This window comes from Puma concolor, chromosome B1, assembly GCF_028749965.1.
Source record: "Puma concolor isolate L17-30 chromosome B1, mPumCon1.1.hap2, whole genome shotgun sequence".
NCBI classification, from domain to species: Eukaryota; Metazoa; Chordata; class Mammalia; order Carnivora; family Felidae; genus Puma; species Puma concolor.
In genome coordinates, this window is record NC_141670.1 from 39,918,222 (window position 1) to 39,942,963 (window position 24,742).

The 24,742-nt window shown below is 38.8% G+C and overlaps 1 protein-coding gene across 14 annotated transcripts in view; it reads right to left on the reverse strand.

Moving 5' to 3' along the window:
* CSGALNACT1 (chondroitin sulfate N-acetylgalactosaminyltransferase 1) overlaps positions 1-24,742 on the reverse strand; it is a 346,168-nt gene that overhangs the window by 181,524 nt on the left and 139,902 nt on the right. For 10 of the 14 annotated variants that reach the window (XM_086703540.1, XM_086703541.1, XM_086703537.1 and 7 more), the window contains one exon: positions 3,620-3,713. The gene's annotated coding sequence lies outside the window, so the exon portion shown is untranslated. Of the gene's footprint in view, positions 1-3,619; positions 3,714-4,090; positions 4,170-4,282; positions 4,703-5,030; positions 5,123-24,742 lie in introns of those variants that run through there. The other 4 variants (XM_086703542.1, XM_086703546.1, XM_086703544.1 and 1 more) reach the window with 3 other exon arrangements.

Sequence of the window (24,742 nt, forward strand, 5' to 3'; positions counted from 1 at the left end):
CACTCCCTCTCCAGAGCTGAGTCCTACAGAAGGAAGGGAGTCAGATGGGCACAGAGGAAGAAGGCTCTGCAGATAGGAGACGGCAGAACCAGGCAGGGATTGTGAGAGGCTGAAGCACAGGCTTGGAAGAGAGAAACTAACTCAAAGAAAAGGGAATCTCAATAAGCAGAACCCAAAAGAGAATAGAAAAGACAGAAAAACAAGGTCTAATTAAGTGTCAATCAATAGAAAGAAATGAAAACCCACTAGAAGGCATGCATCACTAGATACCCATTCTGGTGCCAATGTGAATCTCCTGGCCCTTGCTTGCCTGGAGAAGCTTCGTCTGCTGAAAACAAATTGTGGCTCAGGAGTATAAATTAAAATTGTAGCAGCAAAAACTGACACTCATTAAAAGCTTACTGACTTTGTGTCACACTTCATTCCATTAGATGGAAATATTTTAAAAGTTGAAAAGATATCCAAAAATTCATAAAATACAAACTTCTCTGGTTTTTCAAATATGAGCAATGTTCCAAGTTACTATATTATATTTTATACTAGTATTTACTTATAATACCTACTTCATTCCCAATAAAGACTGAATTAGCTACCATTTTATGTTACCTGGTAATCACATTTCATGGGTTCCCAGAACTGCAAAAGACCTACAACATTATTTGTCTACACAAAGATAGTTTCTATTCCCCAGACACTCCCCAAGGAACTAACTGACCACCAAAATGAGAACAGAAAGGCCTGTGCTCTGCTCAGAGAGGAGTCCAAGAGACCCTGGTACAAACAGTAGCGATAATGCAATGACATGCACCAGTGCAGAAGCACAGGCAAGGGGCTAGGGAGCCAGAGGAGCTACCCTCAAGACAAGGACATCCCTTTGTTCACTTTTCCATTCACTCACTCATCCTCCCACTCCCTTCTTCTAGGGCCTCATAGGAGCTTTCCGTGAGTGCTGGTGATGCCTGTACAGGAATGCTCACTGTAGGAATTTCTGCTGAAGGGTAAGACGTTCCTGGGGTGGGTGGCAAGGTCAAAAGTATTGCAGGCAGAGGGGTGCCTGGCTGGCTCAGTCCATTGAGTGTCCAACTCCTGGGTTCAGCTCAGGTCATGATCTCGCAGTTCATGGGTTCAAGCCCTACATCGGGCTCCTCGCTGAGAGTGCAGAGCCTGCTTGGGATTCTCTCTCTCTCTCCCTCTCTCTGTCCCTCCTCCACTTGGTCTGTCTCTCTCTAAATAAATAAAATTTTTTTTTAAAAAAAGTATTGCAGGTAGAAAGAAGAGTATGAAGACCAACACAGCTTCCAGCGCTCACAGTGAGTGGGGGAAGGTCAGGCAGGTGAGGAGCAGAAGGTGGAGATGGTAAGCGTGTGACCAGGAGCACTTGGAGACAGCAGCACACCTTTCCCTTGTCAGGAAAAGAGGAATTAGCATGTGTGGCAATGTGGACACACTTCTGGGTAGGGAGAGACAGGAAACAGCAACAGGGCACAGAGTGGGGTGAAAACATGGTGGGCAACAACCGACTGAGAAGGGATGGTGGGGCAACAGGCTCTGTGAAGGATATGGTTACGACACCAGGACATCCTTACTGCAAACTTTTTATGGCCTAATGCTGTTAAATATCTGAATCAAACAGTCCACTGTCCCTGCTTGGACTCCATGGTCACCAGGCATTGGTGTAGCATGTCTGCAGACCGGAGGGAGAACACAACCCAATCACTCTTTTCCCAAATTACATGTTTGTTTCTTGCAAGTCTGGGGAAGGTCTACTGCTAAAGGACATTCAAGTCTCTGAGTCTATAAAGGCCTCAGTCTGTAAGGAGCAGTTCCTGAAGTCTGGCTTTCAGCCTCAGCTCCTGGACGTCAACATCTCTGAGCAGAGATCCACAGCACTGTGACCACCACCAAAACCCAGCTCGGGCTACAGCCTGCCCTCTGGTCACCCAAGCATTCTTCCTGTCTTGCTGCTCTCATAGCTTCATACTACAGCACAAACATCCTATAATTTCACATTTGCCCAAGCAGACCTTAATCAGCTTTTCACTGCTTCTCTATTTTGTAAAGTTTACTTTGGCTCTTTCCTACTACTATCTCAACATTTTAATAATTAGGGTCTACGTGGTGTTCTACTGACACTGTTCTCTTCTAACATCATCTAAGTCATCCTCAAAAACATTAAACATCATGGGGCGCCTGGATGGGCTCAGTCAAGTTAAGTGTCGACTCCTGATTTCTGCTCAAGTCATGATCTCACAGTTTGTGAGATCGAGCCCTGTGTCAGGCTCTGGGCTGAGTGTGGGACTTGCTTGAAATCCTCTCTCTCCCTCTCTCTTTGCCCCTCCCCCACTTGTGCGCACACACTCACACGCACTCTCACTCTCTCTCTCCCTCAAAATACATAAGTAAACTTTTTAAAAAAAACATTAAACATCACAAGACCAAATATAAGAATAATTTCATATATCCCTCATTGGCCCTGAATCACTTAGGCCTCTTAGCCACTTGACTTTGTACACAGAAAAAAAATTATGAAGAGTTATTCTTTGATTATTTGTGTATTATTAACTTCTGGCCAAGCTTGTTTTTATTTTTCTATTATTAGTAACTCAGATACAATCCCTTTTACAATCCACATATTCCATTGTTTTAGTGCAAAGCAGTTCATTAATGTAAAATCAAATCAAATGCTTTGACTTCCATTCTTTCATTTCAATCAGTGTTACAAATTCTGAACAAAACCTCCACAGAAATTTGTTAAATCAACAGGAAAGGTGAGTGGAACTTCTTGAACATCTGTATATGCTAAGCACAACTTACTATTTTTACTTTTATGGCTATTGAGCCATTTCTAAAGAATACTACAAATGGTTTGTATACACTTCAGATTTCAGACTGTTGCATTTCAACATTAATGATGTCCTTAAGGTTCTTGCTTTTTTTAAAGTTTAGTGTTGACAAATGTAATAAAATATCTTATCGCAGAGACACTCAAAATCACTGGTTGTAAGAGCAGAACTTAAACAACATTCCCAACCTTGACATTTGTCCCCAGACCAAAACCAACGATACAATCCATTAGGGTACTAGTCTCCAAACTTCCCCAAACACCCCGGAGGTGTTCTAAGTTAGAGAACAAGATCATTCTTCAATTTCCTAAACCATTTTGTCTAAATAAATATTCTGCAGCATGGTCAAAATTACAGTGCCAATTTGATTACAGGCTAAATATTTGAGAAAGCTTAATACTCTATCACAACTCCCAAAAGGAGAACAAATGTTCCCATTCAAGTGAATATTTTTTAAGAAGAATTATGTAGTTCTTCTAAGTACATTATTGGCTTAAGTCATTTGCCACTGTGAGAAGAGATAAATTCTAAGGAAGTTGGTAACATTAAATGTAGATTACAGGCTTTACAAAGTGAACAAAAAGATTCAAGGCAGCCAAATAACTGAATTACTTTGAAAAAGTATTCATATCTTAAAATAATAATTTGTTGTTAATCAAACTATTGACAGTAAAATGAAATTTAACACATTTCAAACACCGCCAGAATACTGAATACAACTCAGACCATACCAAAGTTCATTTGTTAAGTAATTTATGACAAAGAGACTCACTTACCTGTAAGTATAAGAAAAGAAGGTTAGGATGAAACTACATCATTCCTCCTCTGCGTAAAAATACCTTGGCTTCTCTTCTTGAAATGGAAAGGAATCTAAAACATAAAAAAATAAAATCAGATAAAATAAAAATAAGAAGTAGTAGCCCTTGTGATTTTCCATGTCTCAGCTGTAGGCGATATTACAAAATGGTAGAAATTTAAATTATTTAGGATGTAAAATACAATTCATTCCAGTATGGCCCCAAAATGCAGGATGGTATTTTCCCCTCCCTATTTTAATGGGTAAAATACAAAATATTTGTTCACACACGCGCGCGCGCGCGCACACACACACACACACACACACACACACACAAGGTTTAAATAACGGCGAAAGCTCCGTAGAAGCGTGTGTGAAAGCACAGTAGAGTCACACCGACTTGAGAAGGAACCTTTCCCTAAAACGCAAATCTCGCCAGAAAGAAACGTGCCCGCTGCCCACGCGCTGCTTCTGAACTCGCTCAGCCTGGATGCTCTGCGCGCACTGAAATCACTCAGGCTTCCAGGTTGGGGTCAGGAGTGAAAGTGCTGCCCCCCTCTGCAAGCACCGCGTGCAGCGCCACCACTATTTTTTTTTTTTTAATGGTTCCACGAAATGCAACGTTATAAAAGAGCAAATCCACCTGGAAGTTTTGCCCGAGGGGCAGAGAGGGTGGCCGCCGGGAAAGCCCGATCTCCGGGGCACGCGTCCCCGGCCCGGCCCCTCGCGGCCCGCGCGCGGCCCCGCGGAATCCCGGCCGCAGCCGCCTGCGCCGCGCCCCGCCCTCGCTCTCACCCTCACCGCGGTCCTGGCCGAGTGCTGAGCGGTGGGGTATGGCGGCCGCCCCACGCCACCCCTGCCTTTAAGGAGTTCCACTGGAGGCCACACGTGCGTCAACGAAGATAAAAGCGGAGGGAAAAAAGGTACAACCAAATCACTCTGGAAGCAAAGGCAGGGAAAATATTCTGGAAAGGGCCTACGCCCTCCTGTTAAAGAAGTGGTAACAATGTTATCCTCAATTAATTAATGCAGAATCATCTTTCCCAAGAGTTTTCATAATTATGTCTCATCTGTCTTTCTAATTCAAGTAACAGCAAAAAGTGAAAAACACTATTGTTCCCGTTTCACATACAGAAATCAAAAAGGTCCAGAGTGGCTATACACGGTCAGAGAAAAGACTAAGAAGCTCCTAGAGCCTGCCACCACTTGTCCTTTCTCTGTGGGGACAGCCTCCTGGTGGCTAAGGTGAATCTGTCACATTTTTGTTTCTTCCCTCACCTAAGTTTGAAGGTTTTCTCTGAGGCATTGACAGTAACGGTAAGGATGTGAGGTACGTCAATCACTATACAAGTCAGGAGGCCATCTGTGTTTGCACCCTCTTTACAGTTTACCTTGGGTTTAGGGTTCAAGTTCGCTGGGCCAGCCTGGGGCGGTCCTCTCACGGCCCAGCGCTGTGCCCTCCACCGCGACTTGGGCTGCAGCTCTGCCTCTTTTGGCTTTGTTCTCACAACCGGCACTTCCGTCCCTGCCTGGCTAATTAATCTATGTCCAAATGGAATTGCTGTTGGCAGAAAGACAGCAATGCCAAAGTGGAATAATCACTTGGACCTGAATCTGAGTTGTTTTCCATCCTTGACAACAAATAATGTTATTCCAGAGCCTGCGGGCCAAGAGTTGAAATGAGTTTATAATTTGGCTTCCAATCTCACATTCTCATTCTCACCCACTTAAATTTTCTTTTCTGTCTTTTAGCATGCAGGGGGCAGCTTTGGAGGCTAAATCACTGACATGGTCTTTATTGATATCCTTAATGAATATTCTCTGCCATCTAAATTAAAAGGGGAAAAATCCACATCGTCCAAAACCATTCTTGTTTTAATAATGAAACTAAATAGACTGTGCTGCCTCCATACGATCATTAATAATCTAATTTGTACTTCTCTCTCCAGCAACCTGAAGAGAAACGTTCACAGGTTTTTCATCCACACACAGTAGTCCACATTCATCCAGTTTCTAAGTGCCCAGCCCTAGCAATGCCAAACTGCAGGGTAAGAGCCACAGGATGGCCCAGTGCCCTGCTCTTTTCCTAGTGAAAGAACTCATTAAAACTCCAATCCTTGGCTCTAGGAAGTACGCTGTCTCTTTAGCAGTTCCAAAAATCATGTTCCCCAAGAAAGCAATCATCTCAAGCTAGTGATGGAAAAGGAAAGAGACAGGAAGGCAGAACCACTGACAGGACTCCCTTAGAGATCCGGGTGGAAGGGGAATTAGCATCATGGAAAATTACTGAAGGTAAATGGAAGGTATGTTAGGGAGAAGTGGGTGTGTTCAACTGGACACACCCTCTATTAGAAGAAAGGCAGGGGACATGGACTATACACTTACAATGTGCCATGCACTGTTCATTACATAGGAACTCATTCAATCCCCACAACAATGCTATGGATATGTGTGTTGATAGTCCCATTTTACAAATGGGGAAAAGGAGGCTCAAAGGTGTTAAGAAACCTCCCTACTAGTACATGCTAAAGCCAGGATTTTTCTGACTTTAAAGCCAAAGCTCTAAAGAGAAAAAGGAAAGCAAGCCTTTACTTTTTCTATTGTGCAACACTGTCTTACCTGCAAATACTAGTCTTCATGTGTGGTTTTCTAAGAGAGTACAGGGCTTATAGGGGCTCATACTGAATTAAAGTGGTGGCCTGAAGATATGCCAAAGGTTGCCACTGAGGCCTTGAGAACATAGCCCCCTGCTGATCCCCTGAATCTCTCATCCTTTACAAGAAATCACAATGGCAAAAACACACTCTTGGATAAGTCTTCCTGAATATCAAAGAAACATACAATAAGAATGCGCTCAAAATAAAAGCTAAATCCAGGAAAGCAACTGTAGGTATATAGATAAAGTGCCTTGCTTTGTTCAATTCAGAAAATAGTTCTCAACAACACCCCTCAGTCTAAACATTTGTATCCAGGTCTGAGGTCCCCTCTCCTGTCACCTGATGCCTACTGTGATTTTGACTGGCCTAAAGAATAAGGATTATGGAGACACTTATGTGGCTTTGCAAGTTTTAGTTATGGTAAAAAGGCACGAGAAAGCAGATGTGCATGAGAGTGGCTGGGAGAACATCCATGGAAAAATCACATACTTGGATTTAGAAGTTCCCGGCAGTATTCTAAAGGTTAGGAAGTCTGCCCCATCTGACCCCCACAGTAATGAATTTGACATACATTAATTTACAGTACTCCATATATAAGTCAGCTTTCAATCATATTAAAAGAAGACTAACCAAAATCAACTATTGAAAACAGAAATAAAAAATGTTGAAAATGAGTTACACTGAGATCAATCATATTTTAACAATCTAGCAACCCATTCTATTCAATGTACAATCCTAAGTGAAAGTTCCCAGCATTTTAGTTCCTAAAGAGCTTCAAAACCACAATTGATCCAATGGTGCAATAATATCCATCCATGTGCCTTCAGCTCCAAGGCTTCCTCACTTTCATAAATGTCAATCTTTAAATCTTCAGTCCATCTACACCACATATATATCAGACACATTGATTCCTGAAATGTGAGAAATAAGAAAGGAAGACTGGGGCACCTGGGTGGCTCAGTTGGTTAAGCAATAAACATTAAAAAGAATTTAAAAAAAAAAAGGAAGCAAGGAAGACTAACAAGCCCTTTCATCATCAATGTGCCTAAAACACCAAAAGAAAATCATCGAGACAGACAGAGACTAGATATGTGTCTGCCAACTCAAGCTACCTGTGAGATTTTTCTTTGTGCATATGTGGATAATAATATACAGTAAAAGTTTGGATTGCGAGTAACTTGTTCTGCGAGTATTGTGCAACATGAGCAAACATTTCTAATAAATTTTAACTTGATAAACAGCAGATGTCTCACAATACGAGTAGTACATGATGCCAACCTCACGTGATCACAACTAAGCCAATGGTTCTTGAAATTCGCTTTGATATATAAGTGCTTTGGATTACAAGCATGTTTCCAGAATGAATTATGCTCACACACCAAGGTTTTACTGTATATGTTTTTAAATCTTGGTAGTAATGTCTTTTATTTGTGTATATCAGTGGAGTCTTCTATGGTACTGGAAGACAGAGAAGGGACAGTGTCAGGAACTGTGTGGACAACTTCTAAAATTATCTTTCGCAAGAATATGTTTCAGAAAAGAAAGTGCCCTTGGATACTGCACATCACAAATCACATGTAACTATATTCTTGACCACATTCCTTCCACATTAAATAATTATACTGAAAATAGTATATTGTAGAGCACAACTGACTTTAAAAGTCATGAGTTTCCCAAAAAGTGTTGCTTTTCTATTATCCTGTGAAATGAAAAACAGTATCACTATGTCCTGATCTAGTATGTAAAGAAGCAGACTGAATGAGAAGATATCCCTTTATCTCTTTCTTATTCCTAATCCTTCCAGTGAAGTGGGTCACTCTTATTTTCTTCATTTCAATTTTTCATTCTGATAAATGGGGACAATCTCAGATACTATTAGCAGAACTATCAAGACTATGAACAAAATTATATTGCTAAATTATTTGAAGTCTCTTTTAAAATGTATAGGTCTACTAACACCTTAAAGGGTATCAAATAATATTTTCCTCATAAAGACTTACCAACTGCCTCCCAAGCTAGGCAGTGGGGTCCCTCTGGGGTCCCTGCTTGAGCCACCCTCACATTATCAACATGTGAACCGCTAACATGTTCAAGAATGAAACGATTCACATGCTAAACAGAGATCCAGGGGTGCCTGGGTGGCTCAGTCAGTTAAGCATCCGATTCTTGGTTTCAGCTCGGGTCATGATCTCACGGTTTATGAGTTCAAGCCCTGCATTGGGCCCTGTGCTGACAGTGCCTACTTGGGATTCTTTCTCTCCCTCTCTCTCTGCCCCTCCCCTGATTGCTCACTCTCTCTCTCTCTCTCTCAAAATAAATAAACTTTTAAAAAAAAGATTTAAAAAAATAAACAGATCTAAATAATCTACTCTTAGAGCAGAATGAAAGACAGACTAATTTGAACTGGAGAAGATCACAGTTATATCTAGTCTCTTGGAAAGAAACTGCATTGCTCTGTTTGCCATTAGTTGTGAGACCAATGACCTAAATCAGTTACGATATAGACAGTTGAGGTACCTCCATAAAAGAGAGCTATTTTCCAGCACATGGTCTGCAGTGCTGCAGTTACACTCACATGCAATTGTTCATTTTATTAGACATCCACTCCTAGTACATTCTTCTGGGCCAGCCCCACCCCATTAGATACTGCAGCTGTTGGGCATGGGCTAAATACCATCACAGATACTAATGAGGCATGAACAGTGTTTCAGGGAGATCTGCTGTACTTAATCCCGCACAGAACAAGAGATTTGGATTTTCATCAATCAGGGACTGACTGAATGTTTGTGTCCCTCCCAAAATTCATATGTTGAAATTCTAATCCCAAGGTGATGGTATTTGAAGGTAGGGCCTTTTGGAGGTAATTAGGTCATGAGGGTGGAGCCATCATGAGTGAGAGTAGTGCCCTTAGAAGAAGAGGCCAGAGAACTATCTAGCTCTTCTCTAGACATGTGAGAACGCAACAAGAAGTCAGCTGTCTGCAACCAAGAAGAGGTTTCTCACCAGAGCCCAACTATGCTGACACCATGGTCTTGGACTTCCAGATTGCAGAAATGTGAGAATAAATGCCTGTTGTAGATAAGCCACCCAATTTACGGTGTTTTGTTATAGCAACCCAAGCTGACTAAGATACCATCTTAAATGCACTACTGTGAAACTTTAGATAAGTCCGTAACTTCTTAGCCTGTGTCTCCAGGTCTGTAAAAGGGATTGGCCCAAGCTAGTGATTCTCAGTGAAGGAGGATGATCTTTATCTGTTGCTTCCCACCCACACTACATTCTTATACACCCTGTACATAAGAAGATATGTTACAGCTGGGGACAAGCTGCACAGACAAGGGCTGAAGATCCAGGACAGCATTTAGACTCAGATGCTAACACTAGGGAAGGGGGCTTTAAAAAGGACCAGCTCAAAGAAGAGCTCAAAGAAGATACAATGGTCAAGAAGTATAGCTCATCAAGGATGCAATTCCCAGGCAACAGATCCCTATGTAGAGAAGCTCAAAGAGAACAAATCATACAACCCAACTCCTTACACACCAGCAAGCCAGTCACAACACAACAGCAACATAGGGAGTGAGCTTGTGGTTCAGAAATCACATGTCTGTCCCAGTGCTGCTATTAAGTTATTATGACCTTGAGCTAGTCACCTATAAAATAAAAGTTGGGACCAGATTCTCCAAGTTACCTTTGAGTACAGAAACCACACCTTCTTTTCATTGTTCCATATAAACCTCTATCTGCCACTAGAATGGTCTTAAAGAATAAAATCTTTAAGGTCAGTATACACATCCTCCACTACAGGCTCGGTTTTTAAATTACTGCATTCCCAGGCTTCTTGGGCAAAGTAAGCACTCAGGACAACTGCCTAGGACACAAGTTTAAGAAGTAGAATGGGTAAAGTTTGTTTTCTCTGCCATTATGACTCCCTCTGGCTAAATTCTACCCTCCACACTGACAAGTCTTGGAACTTCTGGCACTGAGGCTTGATCTATAGTATTCATAGGGCTCATGACACTGTGATAGAGAAGAAATTAAATCTTTCACCAAACTTGAATGGGCATTTTGAATGGTAATTTTTATCTTCTTCCTTCCCAGATGCAGGAATGTCAATAGTTGAGAGATCCCATGGTGTTGGTAAAAAGTCATTATAAAAATGGACTTGCCTCCTAAACGATCTCTCATTATTTTGCAAATGTATTACTTTTGCCGTATCAATTTTTAGTTTATTTCATGTTATGCTCCAGTTGCAAGGGAAGTGAGAACATACTGTCCACATTTTCAAAAAAAAAAAAGACCGTAATATTAACAGAATAAATATTTCAACATAAAAATAAAAACTGTTGCAAGTATTTATATAATTGAATTTATTCAGTCAATTCACTGGGTTAGGCCAATGGAAGTATGCTTTTTTTTAATACTGAGAGTCAAAGAGACAGGAGGAAATTTTAATCTCGACCTGCAAATAAATAAATAAAAATACTGCTTATAGACACCATTTTTTAAAATGTGCATACAGAATGCAAATGGGTGTTACTTTCAGGGAACTTACAATTGCTGTATTGTATTTTCTATGTATACTGGATAACAATGAAATAGAAAATAAGAACATGAAACACAGACATTTCACCAATTAATATTTTCAAATCATCAAAATGTGTTTTTATGCCACATCATGGCCAGTTAAGCAAGACAGAGGTAAAGCCTGCACAAAGAAAAAATTATTGAACACTCAGCAATAAGAATAAATGTGCAATTGATACATGAATCAACATGGATGATAATTATGCTGAAAGCCAGACAGATAAAAAACATACAGTACGATTCCATTTAAATAAAATTCTAGCAGATCAGTGTTTGGCTGAGGATGGGGGTAGGGGATGGGGAGGGGCCCAGAGGTACCAAGATAGTGGGATTACCGAGGGGCACACAAAAACACTGCTGGTGATGTATATGTTCATTTTCTTGATTTTGGTGATGGTTTCATGTGTATATCAAAATTAATCAAAGTGCATACTTTAAATATGTGGTTTTAGTACATATCAATTATACCTCCTAAAGCTATAAAAATTGAGAGACAAAAATAGGGGAAAAAATGTAAGATAGTAGTTAAATCTGGGGTAATTAAGATAGCTGTTGGATGAAAAGCTACGGAAAATAACACTAGATCCATAAAAGACTACCAGAGAAAGATTTCTGATTGTTGAAAGTTTCAGGAAGTTTACAATCCCAAAAAAGTCTTTCTAAGCACCTAAGGGCCATGCCTAGATAATACTCATCCATCCCTCAAAAAATAAAAAAGTTCTTATTTAAGACTTTTGACAGAAATAGGTCTAACTATCCTCAGAACAATAACAATAGCAATAACATTTATTGAGCACTTGCTATAAACCAGGTCCACATCTAATGGGGTATTCCATTTAATCCTCACCTAAGGGAACTAAAAGATAGATACTATTATGATCCTCCATTTTACAGATGATACCGAAATTCAAAGAGGTTAAATAATTTGCTTAATGTCATCCACCATCCCAGCTGTGGAGCTGGGATATGAACCCAGGTGGTCTGATTCCAGAGTCAAGCTCTTGAAAGTAAACTTCTCTCCCACTACTAGACAAACAGGATTCTGGAATAATGAATGCTATAGATCATGATTGCTGACTCACACCTCTGATGGCGTCAAGAAAATCTTTGTGAATTAAAGAGCTACATTTCTAAGTCTGAAGGCTAATCTTTTGTGTGAAAAATGCAGAAAAAGTCAGTAATGAAGTGATGATGGAATGTAAGGGCAATTTCAACAAGGTGGAGCAGAAAAAATAATAGCCAGAAAGCAACAGACTTGGTTTTGGCCATGTCCTCACTGGTGACTATAACCTTGGGCAAGTCATTTCTCCCCCTTGGGTCTGTTTCCTCTTTGGCAAAATTAAAAGTTTGGACTAATCGATTTCTAAGATTCCTTCCAAGTCTATGATCCTTGCCAGTCCTCTTTTGGGGAATCTTCCTTGCACTGTGTAACTTGGGTCAAAAATTTTCCACGACACCAAACACATTTCAGATACAAAGCTGCCTCCATCCCCTAAAACACCCAGACCCCTCCCACACAGAGCAAATTCCTCCATTATTTCCCAAAGGTATTCTGTTCCCAAGAGACAACCCCAAAGGAAGGCCCAGGGGAAGGCAAAGGATCCCTCCACCCGGGCTTACCATATTCTGTGAACTCTGACAGCCTTTCACTACAAAACCACTAACAAGTTGATTTAGGCCTTCCAGTGATGAAAAGGAGGTACCCCATCACCCAGCACCTCATTCCATCTTCCCTGTGAAGCTTCTGACATCTGAGATGATCCAAAGTACTTAGTATGTTACGGCTATAGGTGCCCGATTCCATTTATTTCCACTCCTGTTGGTTCTCTAAAGTGGCTATTCTCTCTTCACACTAAAAACACATCATTTTCTCTTTTTAAATGACGGATTTTGTGACCCTTTGGGGAGACATAAAAAAATAGGAGCAACTAAATAAGGCAATTCTAAACCATTTCAGCATCTATAAAACCTTCTACTTTATCACAAAAGAAAAGAAAGAAAAAGCAGCTGGAAAAAAATGCAGCTGATAGGGAACTTGATATCTTTAAGAACAACTTCTCTCATGAATTTTCATCTCCATATTTTGGCATTTTAGCTGACTTGGAAATTATTTCTAGGAAAAGCATTTCTTGAGAGTGATAACTCCTTTCACAAGGCAATGGTGAGCAACCTCTTAAATATTATGAGGAATACAATGTCAATTTTTCTACACCTATATACCTGCTGTACATTTTTACTCTATATTTCATACACTATTTTCATAGATACTGTGTTCTATCTCAGAACATGTGTTTATTTTTATTTACTCACTTAACAATCATTATACTATAATAAACCAAAAATTAAAATATAGATCACTTTTCCCCAGAAATTTACAAAATTCACTTCCCTTATCATTGCACAGGCATAGGTATTATGTGGTTGTGTTCACTGAGTGTACACTATTTTCTAATTTTTTGCTTGAATTCTCCATGTATCTACTTAGTCCATGTATCTGTCATTTTAAATGGAACAATATTCCACTGCATCATTAAAATGGTTTAATTAGCCATCTTTCAGTTAGTTGTTCCCACACATTATTATAACCTAGTCAAGCATCTTTAAATAAATAAATTTTGTTCTTCCTTTTGGAGTTATTTCCTCAGGCTATAATCTGAAAAGTGGGATTAACAGTTTAGAGATCATAATTATAAACTGGATGGTTTTTATTATAAATTGCCAGATGGCTCTCCAAAAGAGGTATTACCAGCTTGCATGTCAACAGAAAAATAGGAGCCTGACTTTTTCTTTATAGTCTCCTTAACACTACTGGGCTTTCCTGGATTTATTAATTTTGGGATGATTTTAAAAGAACGATGTAAAATCTTTTAGTTCTTTGAATCTGTCATATAGTTTGTTTAATACTCTTACTGCATCTTTTTTGTAATCTGGCACACAAATGCCAGGTGCTTTATGTGCCTTTTAACTCATTCAATACCCCTGACTGCCTTATAAAGCAGAAACCACAAATTTTATTTTCACTAAGAAAACTGAGTCTCAAAAGGTTCAATAATGTGCACAAGATTCCAAGGCTAATATTTGATGTTCTCAGGATTTAAACTCACTATCTACTTTCAGTGAATTCTCCACTACACCATCCTGCCTCATAGCTACAATCTTTAAAAATCTTGCCAGTTTTTCTTTTCTCTTCTTTTCTTTTCTTTTCTCTTCTTTCTTTCTTCCTTCCTTCCTTCTTTCCTTCCTTCCTTCCTTCCTTCCTTCCTTCCTTCCTTCCTTCCTTCCTTTCTTCCTTTTTGGTTTAGTTTTCCTATTTATTGAGGGATAAAATACACAAGTAGAATGATAAAAGTACTCAGTGAATTTTTGCATACTGCTATACAGTGTAACCAGCACACAGATCAAGATACAGAATCTCATCAGCTTAGTACCTTTTCTTTTTCTTACTTTTTAAACATAGATTGTTTTTGTGTTTGTCATTCTTTATAGGGCCTTACTGAAGCTATGAAAATAGGTACTTAATAAACTTTGTTTAATTATTGAAGATTGGAGCTATAAGCGACCTCAGAGATTATGTACTCCAACCTCTTAAACTTCCATATATGGAAATTGAAGCCCAGAAGGAAAGTGACTTATCCAAGATCTAACAATGCAGAGCTATTTCTATCACCCCATGCTTCCCTCACCTACCAAGGGCTGGTTGCTCTCCAACTCCCTACATTAAAGACATAGTGAGAGGTGACAAAGAAGGAATGGTACGTAACAGAGAAAGAGTACCTGGATAAAGTTTTTTTTTTTTTTACTATTTATTTTAAGTTAGTCTTGAAGTACCCAAAGGGTCTAATTGATAGAGAAATGCTCATTAAGCTCACTTTACTATAAAGTATACACGACAGTATAACGCTTGAAATCAAATGAATTTTGTCCCTCAGAATAGTCTACTTGAGGGGCGCCTGGGTGGCGCAGTCGGTTAAGCGTCCGACTTCAGCCAGGTCACGATCTCGCGGTCTAGGAGTTCGAGCCCCGCGTCGGGCTCTGGGCTGATGGCTCGGAGCCTGGAGCCTGTTTCCGATTCTGTGTCTCCCTCTCTCTCTGCCCCTCCCCCGTTCATGCTCTGTCTCTCTCTGTCCCAAAAATAAACAAACGTTGAAAAAAAAAATTAAAAAAAAAAAAGAATAGTCTACTTGAAAGAATAAACACTGATTCCAATAATCTGCTATTCCTCATGACTTCTTCTGAATGCCCCCTTTTAGATGAGCTTGCAGAGCTAATTTGAGTCAAATAAATAAACTAATTTTATTTTTAAAACTACAAAATTAGCATCAAAAGAATAAAAACTGGATGTGTGCCTTTTAAATCACTAGAAAGAAAGCAAAAATAGAATCCATATAACAGAAGCAAAGAGAATAACAAGAGACATATAAAGAAGAAATGGTTTTTTAATTGACAAAAAGATCAAACCTATGAAATATGACAATAAATGTAAATGGGTTAAACATCCCCAACAATAACAAAGATTCTCAACATCCAATTATATGCTGTTTATAAGAAAGGTCTAAAGCCAAATGACTCAGAAATCTAAAATAAAAGGAAGAGCAAAATGTATCTAGAAACAAAAATGAAAAAAAAGTTTGGATGGCAATATTTACATTAAACAAAGCAGAATATAAGGCAAAAGAACATTTAACAAGACAGAAAATATGTGAAACATTTCAACCTCACTAATGATAAAAATTCCACTTTTACGTAGTTTAACTTATCAAACTGACAAATATATTTTAATTTATAATATTTTTTATCATTGTGGATACAACCAAATAGACATCCATATGCCTTTATTATAAAGACAATAGGAAAATGGATAGTACAATATGAATATATACTATGGAATAAAATTACCCACTAAAAATCATGTTTTACAAAATGTAATGAATGGCAATCATACAATGCTAAGTAAAAGAGGCAAGGTACAAGATATAAACAGTAGAATTTCCATTGGTCTTAAATAAAACACATGACATATTGTTAAAATTATTAAAAATATATATATACCAAAATAATACTCTGGTTAAATTAAGGGAGATCCTTAGTTCCTTTTTTTTTCCTTCACTATTTTTCTCTATTGGGGGAAAAAAAAGGTCTGGAGTCCAAGATAAAGATAGCATGGGGGGATTTTGCTCCTTTTATGAATCAGCATCCAGAATTCCAGAAGCAGACAAATGCCATCCCAGGGCATTGACAAGGGAGGCAGAGAAAAGGTTTGTTGTGTTAGATGAGAATTCTCAACTTCAATCACCTTCAGGCTGTAAACCCCATAATTTCTGGTGTTTTCTCCCAAGGATTGATTAATGTTTAACTGGAATATAAACTCTGTTTATTTTCCTTTTTATTCTATGCTCTCCAAATGAACATATATTATCACTTTCCTAAGCAGAGCAAGTAAACTAATAAATAAAACAGTAATACAGTTCAATCACCCCCTTTGTTCACAAATCTGTCCTACAAAGACAGATTTGCCAATGTTAGAAAAAAAGGTTGTACAGGTGCTCAAGGATAATTCTGAACAAGAGCTTACAAAAATATTTTAAGTGAAGATAGTCTTACGGGAATAGCTTCCCAAAGTATCTTCATTGAATTACTTTGCAGTGATTTTGATGTATGTATTTTGACATGTTAGGATATCTTAAAATAAAATTGTACTGCTTTATGTTAACATGTCATTTATTTAGCAACTTGAAGGAAGAATAGGTAAGTTTTTAAAAGATGGACTCAATAAAAGTCATTATATTCTTATATGCTTAAAATGAGATTGGTACTCACTATCATGATTAGGAAATAATCAGGTTCCAGATCTTTTGGGAAGTTCTATATACCAAAAAAATTATAATACAAATGGCTATCAAGTGTGACTGCAAGGTTGGTATTCACAGACCTAAAGAACCTTAAGAATCATGGCATCCAACATCCGTTCTTCTAGAAATCACAGTCCAGAGACATGAAATGACTCCCCCAAGTTCTTAGCTAGCACTTTTTCCTAGCATAGCTGCATCTGCAGTCTCTTCTGAGTTTTTCCTTCCCATTGGATTTACATTTACCATCCATTTCCTTCTACACTGAACTCTTCTGTAGGAGAAATTTTTAATGGAGGGCAGGTGACTGAACAGGCGTCTCTTTTTCATCTAACATAAATGTACCGAGTGCCTTCAAGGTGTCAAGTTCTATGATGAGGCTATCGTCTTTGCCTTCAGAGAGCTCACAGATGATCTATTCCCTCACCATCCACAATTCCAAAGGCTAAAGGGTATGAGGAAGCACAGGCAGGCTACCATGGGAGCAGAGGGAAAGAGCAGCTAATCAGATTAGGTTTATCAGACTCACATCTGCGTTGTGAAAGGCAGTGAGTTGTGAAAGTTGGGAGTACAGATGAAGGAAGAGATGGGAGGACAACTGCATAGCATTCTAGGCAGGAGGGCCCACAGAAAACTCAGACATGAGAAAGTATGCCAGAGTTTGGAACCTACAAGAAGTTGAACGTGGCTGGAATTTCAGATACTTAAAGTAGAAGCAGATGAAGTGACTGAGAAAGCTGGAAACCTCCACTAAGTGAAGGAATCATGTCTTCAAGGCAATGAAGTCACTAAAGGAATTTAAGCAAGAAACTGAAATGGTCATACTTGTATTTTAAAATGTTCTTTGTAGGGCCATGATGAGACTGGGCTAGAGAGGTAAGGACCCAAGGTGTGGAAACAACTAGAGACTCCAGCAGTTACCCAACTGGGAAGGACTGGAGGCCTGCACCATGGAGGGCTGGTGTGGGCCAGGGACAGGTTTATAAGACATGCATTTGAGACTTGGTGATCATCTTCATGTGGAGTGAGGGTAAAGGAGGAGACTATTTAAAGTTTTAACTTTCTCCTTTTTCAAAAAACATTTTTGAATAGTTTATACTTTCATGTCACAATAACAAAATGTTCTGTCCTCAGACTTAAATTTCAAGGCATACTGACTAATTCTGACAAGAAAATGGGAAGCAGAGACCAGTGAGGTTACTTCAGAGAGAGAGTGACAAAGGAGAAACAGGACAAATGTGTCCACAAGTCACAGAGTAATATAGTGATTATAGTGCCAGAAGAATTTAGGTTCAAATTCCAGTCTGACCACTTGAAACTTTGGGCAAGTTGTCCTTTTTAAATCTCAGTTTCCTTATTCCTAAAATGAGGGTAATGATTGGATTTACATGAGGAGGTTAATCAGGAGGATAATATAAGGAGAAAGTATAAAATGCAATAACTAATCCACAGTGAGCACTCATTAAATGATCACATAGTATGGAGGATTTCCCAGGGATGGAAAAGAATAATTTTTTATTAAAATATTATCTTTTGGGGCACTTGAGTGGCTCAGTAGGTTAAGTGTTGACTCTTCATTTCAGCTCAGGTCATGATCTCACGGTTGTGGGATCAAGCGCTGGGGTCATCCTGGGTGTGCAGCCTGCTTGAGATTCTCTCTCTCTCCTTCTTCCTCTGCCACTCCCCTGCTCCTGCTCTCTCTCAAAAAAAATATTTAAAAAATAAAATATTATCTTTTATTGTTAAGATACCCTGAGTTATGGGTATTGGGCAAAAAGGGCATCAACACCCCATTGGTAGCACCTAACCCAAAGCTTGTGTCAGATGCTCCTTCCCAGTTGCAAGTAGGGCCATCAGAAGGAGCAAAGGTGCTCACATGGGGATCACGAGACACAAAATCTGTCAGAAGAACTCTGGGAAGTAAAAGCTTAAGAGGTGATGACACAGAAACAAAAAAATCTTTTAGGTAAAAGGAGACGTATTACCTGTTTTATATTCTAAATAGATGAACAGAGAAACTCAAAGCTATTTCTCTTTAAGTTTTATTTATTTTAATTTTTTTTTCAACGTTTTTGTTTATTTTTGGGACAGAGAGAGACAGAGCATGAACAGGGGAGGGGCAGAGAGACAGAGGGAGACACAGAATCGGAAACAGGATCCAGGCTCTGAGCCATCAGCCCAGAGCCCGACGCGGGGCTGGAACTCACGGACCGCGAGATCGTGACCTGGCTGAAGTCGGATGCTTAACCGACTGCGCCACCCAGGCGCCCCTCTTTAAGTTTTAAAAATACTGTGAAGACCCTGAGGCTTTTATCGTTTTCACAGAGGTAATAAGATAACTAGTCCAAGGTCTAGGAAAACTCCAGTAGAATAAAAAAAATGTAGAAAGAAGCAACTGTTATATTGAAGTCAGTAACATCTGTTAACTTTTTACCCTAGGATTCTTAAGAAGGTCAGTAGATTTGGGGCGTCTGGGTGGCTCAGTAGGTTATGATCTGACTTCAGATCATAATCTTACAGCTCTTGAGTTCAAGCCCCACATCAGGCTCTGTGATGACAACTCAGAGCCTGGAGCCTGCTTCAGATTCTGTGTCTCTGTCTCTCTCTCTCTCTGCCCCTCCCCCGCCTCAAAAATAAATAAGCATTTAAAAAAATTTTTAATATAATAATTTTTTTAAAAAAGAATATTTCCACAATTTTTTATACTGTTCATGATGTAATGCTACGGACAGTAGACACTATTGGTTGAATCTGCAATTTTCTTCAACATCTTTAGTCTAGAACACAAAACAAGAAATCACATACTAACATATATATCAATAAGCCCATGAAGTAAATAGTACACCGTGGCCAATTTCAAGCTATAACATGACCACCACCAAATACAGAGTTTGTAAGAAATGCACAGTCGCATACTACTATATTTCCATCTTACAGGTACTGCACTGTTGCACATCTACAAACTTCTTTTCAATTCCTTCATCCAGGTCATCAGCAAAATGTGCCCCTGTTTGTTGAACTTGACAAAACACGATTGCTGTTTTATTGTGCAGGAATCATAAATACCCATGTCTGGGTGCTGAGATGCTTATAATTCCAAGGATTATCTTTATTAAACTTGGCCCTGTTCTAAGAAATGACCTCACTCAATGGCGTAATTGAGCCAGTTCATATTGACTCACAGGAGATAATTATCACATTTTCAAGAATTTTGCAAGCTGGTTGTTAAACACAACGATTATTAAAAATAAATCATAAAAACTTATAATTAAATAAATTATATTTAACATTTTTAAAAAGATATTAAATATTCCAGGTTCATTACTTCCCATTAATTTTTCCACATTTTACCACTATCTGTGCTCTTGGAGTTATTCAAAATATATTAAAAGAGTAGTACAGGGGCGCCTAGGTGATTCAGTTAGTTAAGCATCTGACTTCAGCTTCAGGCCATGATCTCATGGTTCATGGGTTTGAGCCCCCTGTCCGGCTCTGTGCTGACAGCTCAGAGCCCAGAGCCTGCTTTGCATTCTGTGTCTCCCTCTCTCTCTGCCCCTTCTCCGTTCGTTTTCAGTCTCTCCCTCTCTCAAAAATAAAACAAACATTAAAATAAAAAAAAGAATAGTACAATAGTCTGGGAGGATTATATATGGAACTAAGGTATTCTAGTTATAAATTTCTAAGGTCCTTGTATTGTCCAGGAAGTAGTAAAAATACTAATTTGTATTAGCCTTAATGAGTTAAATATGAATGCTGTACCCTCTCCAAAAGAAAATAGAAATTTGTATAAGTAATAAGCCAATACAAGAGAGGGAAAAATGGAAAAGTAGAAATTACCTAATTGAAAATGAGGCAAGAAAGGAGGAAAAACAAACAAGAATACGTGTGGAAAACCGAAATAGTAAGATGGTAGATTAAAACCCAAATAGAGTTCATTAAAGGTAAACAGACTAAATCATCTAATTGAAAGACAAAGATTAACAAACCAGATACACAATGAAATTTAACTATCCTGCTTTTAAGAGACATAATTTAAATATAAAGATAGTGTTTGACAGTAATGGGATTAAAAAGAAGCATGCAAACACTAACCCAAAAAAAGCTGGAAGAGCTCTATTAATCAAAGTACACTTTAAGAAAAGACAAACCACTGGGGTGCCTGGGTGGCTCAGTCAGTTAAGCATCTGACTTCAGCTCAGGTCATGATCTTATGGTTTGTGAGTTCAAGCCCTGCATCAGGCTCTGTGCTGATAGTTCAGGGCCAGGAACCTGCTTCAGATTGTGTGTGTGTGTGTCTTTCTCTCTGCCCCTCTCTGCTCGTTATCTCTCTCTCTCTCTCAAAAGTAAATAAACATTTAAAAAAAAATTTAAAGAAAAGACAAACCATTGTTATCAGGCCTATATAAAATTCTGTATTTTGTATGCATGTAATAATATGGGCTCAAAATATATAAAGCAAAGAATGAAGGAACCAAATGGAGAAATAATATTAGCAGTAATCCATAATCAGAGTGAGATATTTTAACACAACTCTCTCAGGAGCTAGTAGAACAAACAGGAAAAAAAAAAGCACCAATATTTCTATCCTTTTACTTTTAACTTTTCTACATCCTTAATTTAAGAAGTGTCTATTATTAACAGCATAAAGTTGGTCTGACACATTATTTTAATTAAATACTATCAACACTCTTGAAACCTAGACCTAACATCTGTAGACTATGCATCATTTCCAGGAGTAAATAGAATGTGTACAGCAATTGACCACATGCTGGGCTAGAAAGCATGTCTCAACAATTGCTCTAAAGACTGAAATTACATAGAGTGGGTTCACTGATTACAGTAAAATTAAGCCAGAAATCAATAACAAAAAGAACTGGAAAACCCCCAGGTGTTTGGATATTAACCAATAAACTTTTAAATAATTCATGAATTATTAAACTATTTAGAACTGAAAGATAATGAAAATATAAATCCTTCTAGAGGGAAAACCCCTAAGCCAAGAAGGGTCTTTTGATCCATTCACTGAAAGTGGTAATGTATCTATTCCCCTCAGTGATGTGCTGACCTGAGAGATCTGTCATTTTTATTAAAAACCATGTATTGACCTGTGCCTAGAAAAGAGACCTCTACCTGATTGTAGGTCTAGGAGGTTATTGGAGGCAAATAGTTAAATACTTTGGATCTGGACCCTGGGTAGCTACCCCATGGAACACAAGAATCTTCTATTTTACAGTGACAGATGGTGTGGTTAATTATGTGCCAAAGACCCTTTGTCTTTCCTTCCAGTGCCCAGCATTACTCTCCCAGTGGGCAAATGTCCCCCTCCCCCCCCCCCTCCGCCCCCGCCGCAACCTAGACTATTTGGACCACCTCCTCAACAGTATACATATTCTGAGATTCTATACCTTCTGCCACTCTGGCTCCTGATGGCTCTTATCCTGTTTTCTGATGCTTGAGAATTACACCTATACATAAAACTTACATAAGACCACAAATATATAAAACCTACAAAAATATTGTGGTTTGAAAAAAAATTTTTATTCCCCACAAATGAAGATCTCCTTGTGCCAGAGCCTCCTACTAAATTGATTGTATGCTTTATAATGTATTTCCTATCATTTACATAAATCATAAAGTCTTTAGAATAGTATAACAATTAACAATATTCAAAAGATGATTTTAGGTTTCTAAACACCTAACAGTAACTCAGGGACTCAAGCTGCCACCATCTTCCTGCTTCAGTGTCATTCAGGTATCTTGCAGCCAGCAGAAGCAAAGCACTCAGGGAGGTCAAATCAAACCCTTAACCATGTCAGCCTAGAAGTGACACACACAGGTCATGCAAAATTTCCATCAGCCAGAATTAAGTCACATGACCCTACCTCACTGCCAAGGACAGTCCTCCCAGTGATCAGGAGAGAAGTGAAATAGTTTATTGAACATATAACACAGTCTCTGCCTCAAATTCATACCAAACCTTACAATCTAGTAGAGAGGAAAGGAAGAAAGGAAGTAGCATCCACTGATTTGGAGTACCAAGTTTAATGCCAAGAACCTTGCACACACTCTTTTTAAACAAAAACACTGTGAGCCAGACACCATTATCCCCACTTTATACCTGGAGAAACTGAAGCATAAAGTTAAACCCTAAGTGAGACATTAAACCCTCATCTATGACTCCAGGGCCCGTGTTTCCGGATGGGCACAGGTTGCTCATAGTGTGGGCCACAGCCCACCTATGCCACAGTCACTTGAGAGGCCTTTGCAGAGCCCCACACCACACTCACCGAACAAGAATCCCCAGAGTGCAGGACCCTGCACTTTTAAAAAAAGCTTCCAAGGGGATTTTATTCTATTAATCATTTTATCTCTGAAATACAACAGTGACATTCTAAATAATCCTTTTCAAGAAAGTAGAAAATGAATGGAAAAGATAAGATTCAGTTGGTGTTAAGAGAGGCCTTGTGGAAAATTGAAAATCCTACAGACTCTGGAGTCAGAGGCCATGGATGCTGGTCCTACACCAATTAACCTCCTGAGTGACCTCAAGAAGTCACTTACCCTCACTGAACCTGTTCCAAAGAAAGATTACATTTTCTCCACTGAAAAATGTTGGCATCGGGCTAAATAATCTCTTAAAGCCCCCTTTGGTTCTACAATAATGTGAGAACTATGAATGAAGTGAGCCAACAAAACAAATACAGAATAAGAAAGTAATAACAGCATTTAAAATAATAGCTAATCCCAGCAAGGCTTTTTGTAGATATAGACAAACTTCCTCTAAAATTTACATGGAAAGGCAACAAAACTAAAATAACTAAAAAAAAAAAAAAAAAAAAAATTGTTGAAAGAGAAGAATAAAGTTAGAGGAATCACAATACCCAATTGTAAGACTTACTATATAACTACAGTAATCAAGACAGTGTGATATTGGCAGAGGAACAGACAGAGAAATCAATAGAACAGATTTAAGAAGCCAGAAATAGCTTTACATAAGTATAGCCAATGGATTTTTTACAAAGACACAAAAGCAATTGAATGGAGAAAGAGCAGTGTTTTCAACAAATGGTATTAGGACAACTGGCTATCCATCTGCAAAAAACAAAAATGAAGAAGAAAGAATTTCAATCTAAACGGAACACCTTAAACAAAAATCAAAATCAAAATGGATCCTGGGTCTAAATGTAAAAATGTAAAACTTTTAGGAAAAAACATAGGGGGGAATCTTCATGATTTAAGGTTAGGCAACGAAATCTTACATTTGTTTTAAGTTTATGTATTTATTTTGAGAGAGAGAGTGTGTGTGTGAGTGGGGTGGGCAGAGAGAAGAGAGAGAAAATTCTAAGCAGTCTCCACACTGCCAGCGCAGAGCCCTGGCACAGGGTTTGAACCCACAAACTATGAGATCATGACCTGAGCGGATATCAAGAGTCAGATGCTTAACTGACTGAGCTACCCAAGCACCCTAGGTAAAGAAATCTTAGACATAACACTAAAAACATGATCAATAAAAGAAAAAATAAATAAGGCCTTTTGCTCTGTAAAAGATCCTATGAAGAGGATGAAAAGACAGGCCACAAGAAGGGAGAATGTATCTGCAAATTACATATTTAACAAAGGACTTGTATTCTGAATATATGCAGAACTTTCTAAACTCAATAGTAAAAAAAAAAAGGAACTTTATTTTTTTTATGTTTATCTATTTTGAGAGAGTGTGAGCAGGGGAGGGGCAAAGAAAGCAGGAGAGAGAGAATCCCAAGCAGGCTCAGCACTGTCAGCACAGAGCCCGACACAGGGCTCAATCCCTTGAACTGTGAGATCATGACCTGAGCCGAAATCAAGAGTGAGATGCTTAACCAATTAAGCCACCCAGACACCCCTCCAAATAAGAACTTTAAACATGGGAAGAAGACTTGAACAGACCTTTGAAAGAGAATATATGGATGGTAAATGAGTACATGAAGGGATGTTCAATATCATTACCACTAGAGAAGTACAAATTAAAGCCACCATGAG